At 35.4% G+C, this 17,970-nt stretch overlaps 1 long non-coding RNA gene across 1 annotated transcript in view; it reads right to left on the bottom strand.

The window, feature by feature from the left end:
* Nucleotides 1–17,970, bottom strand: part of LOC116283060 (uncharacterized) — a 63,042-nt gene that overhangs the window by 14,448 nt on the left and 30,624 nt on the right. The window contains exon 3 of the long non-coding RNA XR_012079044.1: nucleotides 1,278–1,408. This is a non-coding gene — a long non-coding RNA (uncharacterized lncRNA). The remainder of the gene's footprint in view (nucleotides 1–1,277; nucleotides 1,409–17,970) is intronic.

Below are 17,970 nucleotides of genomic sequence, written 5' to 3'. Positions count from 1 at the left end.
AGGCTTTCAATATATGATTACAATTGTTTTTATGTATCACAAAGAGCATCTCCTAAAAGATCTGGGATTAATTTAGTAAATCTTTACTTTAGCACCTTTGGACATGTGTACACAATTTTGACTATAATATTTATTAAATATTAGACTCTTCACCCCCTTGCACTTAAGATACCTACTAAGCACAATGTTAGGCAGAGCAGAATGAATATTAGGCTAGTGCCCCTTCCTTCACACTTCCAAGGTTAAAAGTCCAGATCTTGTCTAAATGACCAAAAAATGCAGTGAGATTCATATTAATAATCACTGATTATTCAACTCTGAATTATCGTCTTGTACTCACTTCCAAGGAGCCACTTGAAAAAGAGGATGGCAGGCCTTACAGAGAATCACCCCAACTCTGTCACAAATGACTCCGCCCTACCAGAACCCATTTGTTTTTGCAAGTTCCAAGACCCTATCGGAGGGATTGAAGGGGAGTAAATAAGCAAGATTCCACATGGATGCACAGATAAAACCAATCTGATTCCATTTTCCGGACGTCCTTGGACAAGCACTAGATTCACAGCTCCCTGTTATCACTTGCCTACCTGACATTCTGACTTACACATCTCAGTCTTAACTGTCCCAAATCAAACTCTTCATCATCACCCTTCCTGGACATGCTCCTTCTCCAGTCGTCCTCACCTCAATAAATGGCACCAATTACTCAGAAAAAAAATGGAATCATCTTTGATTTTCCTCCTTCTTTCAAAACTCCCATCCAATTCAACATGAAATCCTGTAGGTTCTAACCCCAACTATATTCCAACTATATTCTTTCATTCTCTAATCTAATCCAAGTCACCATCATCTCTCACCCGTATGGCTACAAGGATCTCAATTTCTATGTTTCCATCCTTTCTTCAAATAGCTTTTTTTAATGACATAATTCATACATATAAAAAGCAAAAAAGTACTGAATGCCCATGTATCAACCACTCAATTTTTTAAAATATTAACATTTCATCATATTTGCTTAAGCTCTTTTTCTTTAAAAAATAAAATATAATTGAAGGACCTATGTACCCATACCCACTTCCGTTCTCATTACTCCTACTCCAGAGATAATAACTGTCCTGAATTTAGTGAATCTGATGATTTTTCAATTCCATGGATGGGTTTTTATTTTTATTAATGTTCAGATTAATGTATATCAGTTAGGGTTAAGTTCAGCCACATGGAACAGAAAACCCAAATAACAGTGGTTTAAAGAGAAATGGGAGGGTTTTTTAACTCACATAACTGAGAGACTTGGGGTGGGCAGTTGAAGCAATGAAGTTGATTTGGTGTCAGGGCTAAACTTTCTGGGATTCTCCTGGTTTTCCTCTAGTGGTTGCAGTGTTGTTGCTACAGCTTCAATCATTGTGACCTGTTTCCAAGGCAAGAGAAAAAAAAAGGGTCAATGACAAAAGAGTACTCTTCAGCTGAATCTTTCCTCCTTTTAAGGATCTTCCCCAGAAGCCCTACCCAACAACTTGCCTTTCTATCCTATTTTTCAGAACCTTTCACAAGCTAGATAGCTGCAAGAGAAGCTTAAAAATGCAGTTTTTTGCTTGGACACATTCTCACCACCATAAAAGTAAAGTTCTGTTATCACGAAAGAAGGGGAAACTAGATATATTGGATAGGCAGCTACTAGTCCTTTCTATAATATGTATCCTTAATAATATATTGATTTGAATGCTTTAACACTTTATGTAAATAAAATCATACATAAATGACACTTTATGTAAATAAAATCATACATAAATGAAATTATATGTTACCTTCTACAACCTACATTTTTTGCTCAACATCATATTTTTGAGGTTAACCTATGTTGATATAACTTATATATTTTCATTATTCTAAAATATTCCCCCTGTGAATATACCACAATTTATTAATCCATTCTCTGCTGATGTACATTAGATTGTCTTAAGGTTTCCAGTGAACATTCTCTCATGTGTCTCTTTCAAGGTAAACATAAATCAAATTTCATTTCTTCCTTCTTAAAATTCTGCAATGGTTTCCCCTTACATTAAAATAAAATCTAACCTTCTTTTCACATAACATCCTATATGAGCTGGTCCCCATTTACCTCCTCAGTCTCATCGAGTTCTCCTCTTCCTCTTGCTTACTCTGCTCCACACATCCTGGTCTCTTCTCAGTTCCTAATATGCCAGTCACTTTCCTTCCTCAGGGCCAGGGGCTGATCAAGGCTTTGTAGAGCCTGAAGCTTATTCAATTTCAGTACAATTATATGAAATTAAGTTCAGGCCACTGGAAGGGACTGAGGCAAGTGAGGTGACCTGATACTTAAGTGTCATTTATCTTCATGGAAAATCCACCTCCTCCCAGGGTCTTTGAAAGTCTATTCTTTCTGCTTGGAATGTTACTGCCCAAGATGTTCTTCCTCAGGCTCCATTTAATTATTCAGGTTTCTGTGGCACAGACTGCTATTCCTCCAACATCCATTCTCCTCTTCTGCCATAGCAATAGGATTTTTAGCTGAGTACTTGATTACCCAAGTAAAAACTCCATTTCATGGTTGGCAACTACTTGTGGCCCTGTGACTGTGTGCTGACCATTGATATGCAAGGAAAATAATGCTTTCAATTTTAGGGTGATTTCCTTAAAGAGGAAACATTTTGATAAAGGGATGTCCTCCTTTCTCCCTTTTTCCCCTTCCCATTGTCTATTGTATGGACCTTGTGGTTAGTCATCTTGGACCATGTGGAAGACACTCAAGGAATGGTAGAGCAACAGGATAGAAGAAGTGTCAGCTCCAGACAATGTGGCAAAGCAAAAATATCCAAAAACTTGTTGAGAAAAAAAAATTAACTATCATGTTTTAAGCCTCTGGGTTTTTCTGTTTTTTTCTGGCGGTGGGGGGGGGGGTGGATATTCAGTCAAGCCTATATCCAGTGCATGGGCTTGATTCAAACATCATTTCCTCACCAAGACTTCTCTACTTTTTACCACCCCATCTAACGTAGCTCCACCCTCGTATAAACCAAGTCACTCTCACATCAGCCTATCCTATTTCCTTCACTAAATTTTCATCACTCAAAAATATTCTGTTTACTTGTTTACTATCTATCTTTCCCCAGTAAAATAAACTTTATGGAGGCAAGGACTTTGTCTGCCTTGGTAACTGCCTGTATTCCCTGTGCCTAGAACAGTGCCTGGTATATAATAAGTACCCAATAACTGTTGATTAGATGAAAGAACAAATCAATAAAAAATAACATTAATCAGCTTCCACTAGACTGTAAGGTGTATGAAGGCAGGGACAATGTCTACTTGTTTACTGTCACATCACTAGGAACTAACAAACTGTAAAATGAATCCACTGACAAATAAGTGAATAGAAACGAGTATGTTCCTAAGGGTTCTTCTGAAGTAAGAGTTAATAATAAAAATTCAATCATGAATATAATTTTATTTTTAAAGATGTTTCAAAGTCTAGCTTCCTGGGGAAACCATTTGCTCATTAGGGAGTAAGAAAAGTAGCAGTATTTCCACAGATAGTAAACATAAAATGTTGACAGAAAAAAACTTAACTTTCCCAAAAAGTCTGATGTGATTAATGTAAAACGTAAGTACCAATAATATTAGCTGACATTTATTATTACTACTTATTATTAAGGGCTTACTGTATGCCAAACACTGTGGTAAATGGTTCCCACCTATTATCTCATTTAATCCTCATAACAATCTTATGAGTAGGTAATAGAGGTCCACAATTCCTTATCTGAACCACTTGGGGGCCAAATACATTTTGGCATTCAGAACTTTTCAGAAAATTATAATAGAGTAGATGCACACTATGCAGCACTCCTAGCAAGATCTGGGGCAGCGCCTCATAGTCAAATACATTAATATTTTTGCAAAGAAACATGAATATTCACCAATTAATGAGCTGATAAAAACCTATAAGTAACCTCATATCCATTTAAATTAGACTCTTTTCAATTTCAGATCAGGGCAGATTTTCCTGGCAAGTGAGTCGCAAAACCTTTTTGTTTTCAGAGATTTTGTCTTTTAGAATTACAAATTAAAAATGTGAGTTTGTATGATCATCATGGTTTTTTTCAGTGAAGGAACTAAAACTAAAGAATTTGCCCAAGGCCACAGAGATAATAAGGAACAGTGGACTTGAACCCAAACAATTTGGTTGAAAGTTTATCATGCTTAACCATTTTACTGTAGTACCTAAAAATGTTACGTTGGTTAAGGCATTCATTCTGAATCAAGGAAGATGTTTCATCTGAAGGGGAAGATTTGCAGAGGAAATTTGCACATCAGGGTTCTGGATAAACTATGTGACTCTTCAAGTGTCTTCTCATCCTGAGAGTCCATGATCCTCTGAAAACAGGTATCTTATGCTAATCCTAGTTCACAGACCACATTTCTACATGTCCTCGTAGTGGTGCATGAAACTGACACGTTTCATTCATTCTTTTAACAAATATGGTTTGCGCATTCACTATATGCCTAGCAATGTAAGAAGCTGTGAATAAATGTACATTGTCCATGATCTCGAAGAATCTGCAATCCAGTTAAAGAGATATGACATAAAAAAAAGAAAGAGTCAAATAGCCATTCAAACAGGACTGGTTACAAAGCTTACGTGAGAAAAAACAAAGGAGTAAAACAGACAGCAAAAGCTCTCGGAGATCAGAGAAAGAGAAAGCACTACGAGCTAATGGAATCTGGGAAGCCTTCATGAAGAAGATGAACCTGTGCCTCAAGGGATGTGAAGAATTTATATGGCTATAGAAGAGCGGTGATATTTTAGGTATAGGCTGTGGCCCCCATTGGGGATCATCTAGTAAAAAGCTGTATCTACCGTCAGAATGTGCAAATTATTTTTGGAGACAATCATTTTAAATGCAAACACATATAACAACAAATAGTAGACACTCTCAAATGTGTCTTTCAGTGTACATATATTATAAAAGACCTCACATAAGCAGTTTTACACACCCTGAGAAAAGTTGCTTTGACCATTTTCAACCTGGTAGTATTCCAAGAGCTTCCGCAGTAAAAGAATCAGCCCTAAAATCAATCAGGTACCTAAGAAACAAAAAGCTGCCTCTAGGACAGAATATTCAAGTGAACTCTCTTGCAGAGACTACCTCCTCCACTACTCAGCAACATATCTTGAAGCACTGAACTGATTTACGCTTCCAGTGTCCTCCAAGATTCCATAACTTTAGGGCATCTACATAAATATGTCTCTGACAAATACATACTACTGCGTAAGTATAATATAACCAGTAACACCATATGCATGTATAAATATGCTGATAGAGCTAATATTTATGTATGAAGAGACATGATACCGAAACTTCACCCTAAATTTAAAGGTGAATTGTTACTTTTCAGTGCACTCTCTAAAACAAGCTCCCAAATCTCTGCCATTATTCCTTTTTAATAAAATGTTGCTAAACTGACCTTAAGCCCAGAAGTTATTTCTTCTTGCCTGCAAAGACTGTATAAATAAGACGATACATATTTTGAAGTTAATATGGTATCAAGTCACATCACTTGGTGACATATTAAAAGTATCAGCAGAACCAAATGGCAAGCTAGGTAGTTTCCTTTGGAATATCAGAAGGGTGATAGAACTTTGCTCTCTCTGCTTTAGAAGGGCCAAAATAAGATGTGGTTCCAAAGGAACCAAGTCCATTTCTTGATGAGTTCACATTTCAAATCATTCCCTTTCTATTTGCCACTCCACAGACCAATAATGACTGAATATCAGTAACCTGCATGAAGACAGAGCACCTTCCTTTCCATTTTAGACCCTAATTCAAATTCTTTTCAGAGCCTATCCTTTCCTGTTCTGTCATTCATCCCCTAGGACCCTCTGAAATGATTCTTTTGGTCTTTTAAAATTAGATATTTAATGTTCTTATTAATACACCAACAGCAGAGAATAATTGTGGGAAAATATGTGTCTGAACAATATCTGTGCAGAATAACATTTTAAATATTATTCAGTGATTATTTTGTTCTCGAGAATTCCTCTGTTCTTCTATCATTAAATAAAACCTTGATGCTAAAACTTATGTACTCAAGGGATGTAAAATCTAGCAAACAGTCGAGTTCTCCTTGTCTGGGGAAGAAAAAAAAAAAAGCTCTTAAATCCTTGACAGACACAGGAATCTTGAAAGTCTACAAATGCTTTGTTTGTATGGTTGGTTATTTTCTGAAAGCTAGACAAACCTTTCTTTTAAAAAGTAGGATCACGAAGTTCTCAGAGCATGAAGTCCATACCAAAACAACAAGATTGCAGAGAAGGCATAATGATAGAAAATCTACATTTGAAAGTTAGGCTGAAGAAAGATTTGAAGTTGGAAAGGAGAGCAATGAAGTTAGCCACTGATGTGAGTCTCTGAGAAGGAAGCCTGCCCTGCGTGGAATGACAATAGACATCTCACATATGTTTGGGAGATTCTAAGAACAGAGATCTATACTTTGCTTTCTGAGCAATGTCCAGAAAGACCGCAAGTTTCACAAAGAAAACCCATGTACCAGAAATATGTGGCAGCAGTTCAGCAGAAACTCAATTAACTGTAGGAAGAAAAAATCTATGACAGTTCTCCAAGTCTTCCTTGACCTCAGAAGTGGCTGCAAGAAGGCCAGCTGGCCTAAGGACAAAGAGGTACCATAGTCATGGATTGGACAAGCTAGAAGTTATGGTAGGACCACAGATACTGAAGCATATGTAGGAGTAACTAATGACTAGCAGAGACGAAAGATTATCCTACACCAGATTCTTCCATATCCTTAGACCATGGAAAATTTAAACTCCAAAGGACTTAGGTATCATCCTAGGGAGAAGGAGGGGGAAGGCTAGAACCCCCAAATTTGACTGAGTTTACATTTGAAAACAATCCCTATATTATTAGTGGCAAATACAATTAGGAAAGAAATTCTGAACGCTCCCACCATCATGTACACCACCCTACCTACATCCACACTCATAATCCACTTCCTTCCAATTAACAATGAAGAATGTTTGTGCTTCTCTCCAAAGTCTAGTTCTCCAGTTGTGCACTGGATCCTGTCCTCTCCTGACTATTCAAGAACAATGCTCCAACAATCATCTCTTCTTTCTCCTGTATCATCAATTTTTCATTCCTTTTTATGTCATTTCAATCAGCAGATAAACTTGCTATACTTTTATTTTTTAAAAAAGCCTTCCCTTGATGAGTGAGATATTTGCATAGTGCTAGAATATTACCCCACAGACTTTTTTTTTTTTTTACTAATCACACAATGAAGAAGGTACTTTATAATGAAGAAATCTGGCAATCACCACTTTAACTAAGAGATCAAATTTAGCACCATTACAGTAGACAACCTAACATGGTGTGCCTCCTAATGGAATATCATATAAAGTACACAATATAACTTAAGGCATTTTTTGCAAATCAAAACTACAATGAGTTATCACTTCACACCAGTCAGAATAGCCATCATTAAAAATACACAAATGATAAATGCTGGAAAGGGTGTGGAGAAAAAGGAACCCTTCTACACTGTTGATGAGAATGCAGTTTGGTGCAGCCACTATGGAGAACAGTATGGAGATTCCTTAAAAAACTAAAAATAGACTTACCATATGGTCCAGCAATCCCACTGCTGGGCATATAGCTGGAGGGAATTCTAATTTGGAAAGATACATGCACCCCAGTGTTCATAGCAGCACTATTTACAATTGCCAGGACATGGAAATAACCTAAATGTCCATTAACAGATGACTGGATAAAGAAGTTGTGGTATATTTGTATAATGTAATACTACTCAGCCATAAAAAAGAATAAAATAATGCCATTTGCAGCAACATGGATGGACTTGGAGATCATCATTCTAAGTGAAATATGCCAGAAAGAGAAAGAAAAATACCATATAATATCACTTACATGTGGAATCCTAAAAAATGACACAAATGAACTTCTTATTTACAAAATAGAGAGACTCACAGACATAGAAAACAAACTTATGGTTACCAAGGGAGAAAGGGGGTGGGAAGAGATAAATTGAGAATTTGAGATTTGCAGATACTAATTACTATATATAAAATAGATAAACAAGTCTCTTCTCTATAGCATAGGGAACTATATTCAATATCTTATAGTAACCTATAATGAAAAATAATATGAAAAGGAATATATGTATGTATATACATGACTGAAAGATTATAATATACACCAGAAATTGATGCAACATTGTAAACTCACTATACTTCAATAAAAAATAATAAAAACAAGGCATTTTTGCCAAAAGTGTTTAAACTGAATCTAATTAAGCTTCTAGACTTAATTTCCACTTAGTGGGATATATAAGAAGGTAAAATAGAAACAAGCTAAACTTGTATATGAACAATTAGAAAAATCCAGAATGTGGGATATTCCATAGGACAACTGGCCTACACTTTCAAAAAATAAAAATCATTTTTTAAAAAGGCAGGAGGACTTTTCTATTAATAGATAAGGAGACATAGCAATATAAAACATGTGAACCTTGATTGCCTTCTGAATTTAAAAAATATAAAAGATCTTTTGAGACAATTAAAAGAATGTGAATATGACTGGATATTAGACAATATGGAATTACTATTAACTTTCTTGGGATATGCAAGCTGATGTATTTATGGGTAAAGTGTCATGATGTCTGCAACTTTCATATGGTTCAGCAAACCACTTAAGGAGAAAGAGAAAGCAAATGTGGAAAGATATTAAAAATTGGTGAATCGAGGTGAAAGATATATGGTTGTTCATTGTATGATTCTTTCAACTTTTCTATAGGTTTAAAATTTTCTAGAAAAGTTCTTTTTAAAAGCCTTTCTTGGTAGCATACCCCTTTCAAGATAACTAATGCTCCATACCCCTTTCAAGATAACTAATGCTCCATTTCTCTACTCTCCTTGGAAATTTCCTTGTGAAGAGGTGTCTGTACTCAAAATTTCCATTTCCTTTCTTTCCATTTTTTCTCCAGTTTACCACAAATGAGATAATTCCCCACCTCTTCACCACAACAGATCTTAGCAAGGTCACCAATGACCTGCATACAGACAAATCCAAAGATCAATTTTTAGTTCTCATCTTAATCAACCTATCAGCAGCATTTGACACACTTGATCAGTCTCTCCTCTTCAAATACTTTTCTTTATTTGACTAAGATATCATGCTGTCTTGATTTTCCTTCTACTACACTGACTGCTCCTTCTGGTCTCCTTTGGTGACTCCATCTCATCTCCCTAATCTCTAACACTGGAGCCCCCAAGATTCAGCCCTGAGATCTCTATCTAGACTCTTTCTCTAGATGATATCATTCATATAGTCTCTGATCTTTAAAAAAAAATCTATATACGTTATTTGGACTTCTACCCTGAATTCCTATGTTCTTATACCAAATGCCTAGTTGATATCTCAGCTGAAATGTCTGATTGGCGTTTCAGACCTAACTCTTAACATTCACACATTGAACTCCTGATAGATCCCTGCTCCAACTACTATAAGCATGCTCATCTCAGTGACAACTCCATTCTCCCAGTTGTTCAAGTCAGAACCTTGGAGTCACCCTTTAACTCCCATTTCCAAATCTTCAACCAGTATTTTTGGTTCTATCCTCAAAATAGACACTGGATCTTACACTTATCACTATTTCCACTACCACAATCATAGTCCAAGTCACCACTTCTCCTGTCTGGCCTATTGTTGTAGCCTTCTAAATAGTCCCTCTTTTACTTATGTCTCCCACATTTTATCCTACAAAAAGCGGCCAAAGTCAATCTTTTAAAACATAAATAAGTCAGATCATATCATTCCTCTACTCAAAACCCTCTAATGGCTTCCAATCTCACTCAGAAAAAAAATCCGTAGTTCTTGTCTAGAGAAATTAAAGACGACCTCAATAAATGGAAAGACACCCCATGTTTATAGATCAAAGGACTTAATATTATTAGGATGTCAATACTCCCCAAACTGATTTATAGATTCAACTCAATTCCTATTAAAATTCTAGGGAGGGGGGCTTTTATAGTAATTGACAAGCTATTCCTAAAGTTCATAAGGAAATGTAGTTTCAAGGAACTCAGAATAGTCAAAACAATCTTGAAAAAAATAGGACAAAAGTGGAGGAATCACACTTCCTGATTTTAAAACTTACTATAAAGCAACAGGAGTCAAGCTAGAGTGGTACTGGCATAAGGATAAGCATCTAGACCAATGGAATAGAATTTAGGATCTAGAAATAAGTCTGGGTCTATTGATTATTGGTGAGGATGACAAGATAATTCACTGGAGAAAGAACAGTCTTTTCAACAAATGGTGCTGGCACAAGAGGATATCCACCTGCATAAGAAGTAAGTTGGACCCTCACCTCACACCATTTATACAAATGAACTCAAAATAGATCATGGACCTAATTGTAAGAAGTAAAACTCACAGAAGAAAACATAGGTATGAATTTTCATGACCTTGGATTAGGCAGTGGTTTCTCAGATATAATGCCAAAAGAGCCAAGTGACAAAAGAAAAAAGAATGCATAATTTAAATTTCATCAAAATTAAAACTTTTGTTCTTCAAAGGATACCCTTAAGAAAGTGAAAAGACAATTCACAGAATGGGAGAAAATATTTTCAAATCACATATCTGATAAAAAACACTTGTAGTCAAAATATGTAAAAGACATGATTCAATCATTTTTAAAAATTTTTGAAAATGGGCAGATGATTTGAATAGACATTTCTCCAAAAAAAATACAAATGGCCGAAAAGCACACAAAAATATGCACAACATCATTAGTCATTAAAAAAATGTAAATCAAAACCAAGTTTTGGCAATTATGAATGAAACGTCTGTAAACATACATATGCATGCTTTTCTTTTTTTTTCTTTTTAAGACAACTCAATTTTTATTTTATTTTTGTTTTTTGTTTTGTGGTGGTAGGTAATTAGGTTTATTTATTTATTTAATGAGGTACTGGGGATGGAACTCAGGACCTCATGCATGCTAGGCAGGCACTCTACCACTGAGCTACACCCTCCCCCACATGCACACTTTTCTATGGACATAAGTTTTCAACCTGAAGGCCTTTTATTTATTTACTTATTTATCTATTTATTTAAAAATTTAATATTTTTTATTGAAGTATAGTTGATTTACAATATTGTATTAGTTTCAGGTGTACAGCAAAATGATTCAGTTATATATGTACACATATATATTCTTTTTCAGATTCTTTTCCATTATAGGTGATTATAAGATAATGAATATATATCAGAATAGTCTTTTACAAATATATGATATTCCCATAACTCTTCTTAAAAACATCCACTGCTCCCCACTGAAAAGGACACTTTTCTTAATCTAATCTCAACCTGTCTTCTAGATTCATCTCTTTCTGGTCCCCTTCAGATTTTTCTATAGCTGGTATAATATATTTCTCATTTAGTCTTTGAATATTCAGTTCCTTCTGCCTAGAATATCCTTACCCTCCCATGACTTGCCTCAACCTCTCAGCTTATACAATTTCTATTCAGCTTTCAAGACCCAGTTCAAATTGTTCCTCCCAGGTGAAGCCTTTCCCATTTCCTCCAATCCGTCCCTCCTCATTGTTCTCAGAAGTCTTTGCTTACTCTCTTTAATAGCTTTGTATTGTAAAGCTTACTTTTATTTGTTTTTAATTTTTATTGAGCTATAATTGACATATAACAATACATCAGTTTCAGATGTGCAGCATGATTCAGTATTTATATATATTATGAAATGATCACCACAATAAGTCTAGTCAACATTTGTCACCATCTATAATTACACAAATTTTTTCTTATAAGAACTTTTAAGATCTACTCTTAGCAACTTTCAAATATATAGTACAGTACCATTAACTATAGTCACTGTTTTTATATACGTCTTCCCCATCAAAGAAGAGATTGTATCTCTTAGATTTCCCAGAGTTTAGCACAGTACCTGACACACAGTAGCAACTCAGAAAATGTCAGTTAAATGAATGAAGGCACATTAAGTTGTGATTATTAATAGTTTTAATATATTTTATAATGTTGTAACATTTTAAATAGTAAAACAATTAGCTTTAATAAGGTATCTGGAGAATCCCCTAAAATAAGCACATAAGTATTCTATACATATATCAAAAATCATTTTTATAAAATCGCTAAAATAAAATGTTTTTGTGCTAGATTTAAGATTTACCTCACAATCTAACTATCAGATGGTCAAATTTTCCCCCCAAATTCTGAAGATCACCTAGTAAGAAGAGCTGGAAAGAGGGATGTAGTTAGTTCATCCTCGAGACTAAAGGGTGTATTTTCATTTTGACATTCAGCAGTTTATATATGCAACTCCCACTAATGCTAATGGGAATTGTGCACATAAATTCTTAGAAACTGAGATGAGAACACATTCTTAAATGTGCAAACCAGTAATACATGCAGATACTATAATTCCAAAGCCTAAGAAACCAGGCCCATAATTAAAATACGTGGATCTCTCGGTGGCAACAGATCGAGTTGCCGGCCCAATACATCACAACATATCTACATCCTTCCAAACTCTACCAGTCCTAGAAGGCAGCAGAAGCTGGTGAACAGCAGACTATCTTGTCTAGGGGAAAGGTCAGCCTGCTGTAGAAACCTCATTGGAAGAAAGGGGAAAGAGAATGGCGAGGCAGAGGATTGTCTGGGGAAACTGAAAACTTGTCAAAGATCCTTTTGTTTCCTGCTATTATCACCTTGGTCCTTTCACTTAACAGTTATATTTGCTTAGAGGATGATTTCTGAATCTAAAATCTTTGAATGAGAGGCAAATAATCTGTTCTGCAAGAGGCTATTTGTAAAGTAGTTTGCTCACAACACATGAAACACAAGTGCTGTGCTTGGGAGAATCAACTAGTATTTCTGAAAATCCAAATTGACTCTAAGGTGAAAACAGATAATTTAACATATGTGATCAAGATCATGAGGTCTTCACAGACTTGTTAGGATTTCACGAAGTTATTCTTAATATTCCTGCAATAAGTTTACTTCCAAGTTTAGTCCCACCAAAAGCAGTAAGAGTCTATACTGGGTAGAACTTAATGGAAAGTACATTGAACTTGGAATTCAAAGATATAGATTCAAGTCCCACTCAATAGTGTTGGAACATGAGATTTCTCTGAATCACAATTTCTTCTATTGGAAAATGAGAGGCAATAATCCTTGCCCTATCTATTATGAAGCTCAAATTAGAAATTTAAATGAAAGCATTTGAAAATATAGACATCAGTTTCTGTGCTCAATAATATAATTTTTTAGCATTAAAAATGTGTATTATCCCCTGAAAATTTCAGAAATAGCCTCTTTTACTGAAAAACAACCTAATTCCTAAGATAAAGTATCTTTCATAATTCCTTTTCCTCTCTCCTCCCCCTGCCATCCGCAACTCTGACCTCACCTTTGGCCATCCACCAACCCCAGTAATGAGTACCATGTTTCACCTAAGTGTACTAAAACCACAAAAGTGTGAAACTCCAACAGGAGAGAAAGAGCAATAAATCACATTGGGAGTCATGGACTTCATTCTAGTCCCAGTTCTGCTAGCAGTACCTACTATGTACTAAACACTGTGCTAGGAGCTAGAGATGCTTCACTGAACAAGATTCAGCTTCAGTTTCAAGGAAGTCATCCTTGCCACATCCCCTCCATCACTGCTCACATTTGAACCAACACTAACGCCTATCATTTTGAATCAATCCATTTGCCTCCATCTCCACTGCCACCATCCTGGCCCAAGGTGCTATCATTTCATCATCACTGCATAGACTATTACCATAACCTGCTAACTAGACCACCCACATTCCACTCTTGGCTCCTACAGTAACTGTGATCTTTTCAAAATCCAAATCTGGTCCTGTCATTCCTCACACTAAAAATACTTCAATGACTTCTAGCTGTTCTAAAGATAAAGGACAAATTCTTAAACATGGCTTACAAAAAGCCTACATAATCTGGCCCTACCTACTTCTCAAGCCTCATCAATCTCTTTCCTCTCTGTGCTTCAAGCCTTATCACCTTCTGTTGGTGTGTTTCTAAGTACCATGGTCCCTCCAACTACACAGAGCCTTTTTTTTTTAAATGGAGGTACTGGGGATTAAACCCAATACCTCACACATGATAAGCATGCACTCTACCACTGAGCTATACTGCCAACTCCCCGCCCCCCACCCCACAGAACCTTTTAACAGGCTGTTCTCTCTGCCTTTTTCATCTACTTAACTCCTATTCATCTTAGCTCAATCATCACTTCCTAGGGAAAACCTTCTCTGTCCTCCTGTACTTGGTAAAACCCTCCTTCTACATTCTCATAGCACCGCGAGCATCTCCTTAGCACTTAGGACTCATGATGTGATTACTGGCTATATCCTCCAATGAACCATAAGTTCCATACGAGTCAGATTTGTGCCTGCTTTTGTTCCCCACTATTTTTTCTAAGCACCCATCACAGTGCCTGGCACATAGTAGCTGTTCAATTAATATTTATTGACTAAATTAGTACATTCACTAATCAACTTATTCTAATAATGAATAAAGCAAGTCAGCAGGCATTTATATCTCAGCAAACAATGTTGTAAACCCTGAGAGGGCAGGGGTTTTTGTCTCTTTTATTCACTGATGTATTCTGTTTGCTGGGATGCATTTGTCTGATGTACGAGCGAAGGGGACTGGGCATGACTAAGGATGCTCTCATTTTCATAATTCGTTTTCACAGTTTTATTCACTACTTGAAGAGAAGCATATACATTTAATTACACACTTGTATTGAGAGGGTCTCATCCACCCAGATTTATTGATTTACCTCTTAAAAGGAAGCATGAAAATGTCTTTCTTTTTAAAATGTTTTACTGGTATAGCCCCTTGACTCTGATAAGAAGAGCTCAAGATTTAACACTCTAAGGAGCCTCCAAAACTACGGCAAACCTTTTTTCCCCAAAAAACTAGTACTAGAATAAGGTTTTCACCAGATCTCTGAACCTAGTGACTTTCAGAAAGATTTCCCATGATCTTCACAAGAATGACGACTTTCTCCTCCAGTGTTTGATGTGTGATTTTTTCTGAAGTACAGCTTCTCTTCTGTTATTATGCAATATTTGCATTCCAATGAATGCTATTTATGAAGTGATTAAAAACAATGGTGTCAATAGGGAAAAAAAGAGGAGGGTTTGCAGAGTTTCAGGCTCCTAGCAACAAGGAGAAACAAAAGGAATTTGTAGCGCGAAAGTATATTTTAGTTTGGGAAGTGAAAGTTATATTAGTTAATCAAATCATCATTAGGCAAATCCTAAACAGCATATAAGACTAGATAAAAAATAAATGAAACTTTAGAACTGTTATTATCAAACAAGAAATAAGGCAGAAAATTTTAAGAAGTTGGTATTTTTAAAAACCCATATTCAAAGTAAACAGTAGCACAGTTCATTGCTGCCAAAAAAGAATGACAAGAATAAGTTGTCAAATGAACAGCCAGCCACTAAAAACAAGCATGCATGTGTTCCCAGTGCTGCATGAATAACAACCTTTCCCCTGCAACTGATGTATAGCCAACAGCTGCATGCAATACAAATCATGTCTCTAATTACTCTACCTCCATATATCCTACCTGTACTGTGAAAACTCTCACTGTAAGAGAAATGCCTATTCATTATACCCGCCAGACTCTATACAAAATTCAACTGGGAAAATTCATCACACCAAAACTATCTCTTTGCCCTTCAAGAAACCTTAAATATAAGGAATAGTTGTAGTGGTGCATTCAAATTCTCAAATTCTAGTTGTGTCATTTCCTAGATAAACTTTTAAGAAGTTTATTGTGTCTCCCTAAATCTCGGTTTCCTCATCTAGTCAGTGAGGATAGCGATATTCCCTTTAGGTGCTTGTAAGAATTAAGTGAGATGCTGTTCATCTCTAAGCACAAATGCTAAGAATTCAAAGAATGGTAACTATAAGACAAGTGATTTCATGCACTAATAGTTGGATCCTCTAGGAAAACAGTACGATTGTCCTTCAAGAAATTAAATATAGAACTACCATATGATCCAGCAATTCCATTTCTGGGTATAAGAAAACAAAATCATTATCCTGAAGAGATAGTTACTTCCATGTTCAGTGCAGCATTATTTGCAATAGCCAAGATACGGCAACAACCTAAGTGTCTGTTAATGAACAAATAAAATAAAAAAATATGAGATACATATATCTCATATTTTTAAGGCTCATATATATATATCATGGAATATTATTGAGCCTTAAAAAAGAAGGAAATCCTGCCATTCACAACAACATGAGTGAAACTGGAGCATATTATGCTAAGTGAAAAAGGCCAGAGAAAGACAAATAGTGCATGGTATCATGTATAAGTGGAAATTTTTTTCAGAGTTTAACTCATAGAAACAGAGTAGAATGGTGGTTACCAGCAGCTGGCAGAGGGGTGAGGCCAGGGGATAGAGAGAGGTTGGTAAAGAGTACAAACTTTCAGTTGTAAGATGAAGAAAGTCTGAGGATCGAAGTATAGCATGGTGACTATAGTTGATAATATCATATTGTATTTGCTAAGAGAATAGAACGTTAAGTGTTCTCACCAAAAACAAAAGGCTAAATATGTGAGGTGATGAAGATGTTAATTAATTTGATTATGGGAATCTTTTCATAGTGTATACATATATTAAATCATCATGTTGTACACTTTAAATATCTTACAATTTTATTTTTCAATTACACCTCAATAAAGCTGGACAGAGGGAGGGGAGGGAGTGCTAGATCATCCAAGGGAAAAAGGAGAAAAGACACAAAAAAAAACCACCTAAAATCAGAAATGAAAGTGGAGACATTCCTACTGATCTTATGGAAATAAAAAGAATTATAAGAGAATACTATAATACAATAAATTAGATGACCTAGATGAAATGGACAAATTCCTAGAAAAACACAAATTACCTAAACTAAATCAAGAAGAAATAGAAAATCTTGAAGGATCTATAACAAATAAAGACACTGAATTAGTGATAAAAAAAATCTTTCAATAAGAAAATAGTCCAAGATCAGATGATTTCACTGGCGAATTCTACCATTTAAAGAAGAATTAACACCAATCATCTTGAAATTTTCATAAAAAATAGAGGAGGAAGAAACATGTCTGATTCATTCTACGAGACCAACATTACTCTGATATCAAAGCCAGATAAATACACAAAAAGAAAAAAATTTATAGACCAATATTTCCTATGAATATAGATGCAAAATTTTCAACAAAATACTAGCAAAATGAATCCAAAAAGCATATTAAAGGATTATATATCTATACACTGTGGCCAAGTAGGATTTATTCTAGGGTTGCAAGAGTGTTTCAACATAGGAAACTGAAGCAATGTAATACATCACATTCCTAGAATAAAGGGAAGAAACAAATGATCATAACAATTGACACAGAAAAGGCATTTGACAAAATTCAATTTCATTAAAAAAAATGAAGAAAAATAGGAATAAAAAAGAACTACCTCAACATGATAAGAAGCATTTATGAAAAACCCAAAGCTAACATCATACTTAATTTTGAAAGACTGGAAGTTAAAATTAGGAACAAAACAAGGATGCCTGCTTTCACCACAGTTATTCAACACTGAACTAGAAGTTCTAACCAGAGCAATAGACAAGTACAGAAATAAGAGACATCCAAATTGGAAAGGAAGAAGTAAAACTATCTCTATTCAAAGATGACATGATCCTATTTAGAGAAAATTCCAAAGAATTCACAAGAAAACTACTAGAGCCAACACACAGATTCAGCAAATTTGCAGGATACAAGATGAACATGCAAAAATCATCTTTGTTTCTATACATCAGCAATTAAAAACCCAAAATAGAAATTATGAAAGCA

This window comes from Vicugna pacos, chromosome 13 (assembly GCF_048564905.1).
Source record: "Vicugna pacos chromosome 13, VicPac4, whole genome shotgun sequence".
NCBI lineage: Eukaryota > Metazoa > Chordata > Mammalia > Artiodactyla > Camelidae > Vicugna > Vicugna pacos.
Note: the sequence above shows the minus strand (reverse complement) of the source record. Positions and strands in the feature narration are given on the sequence as shown.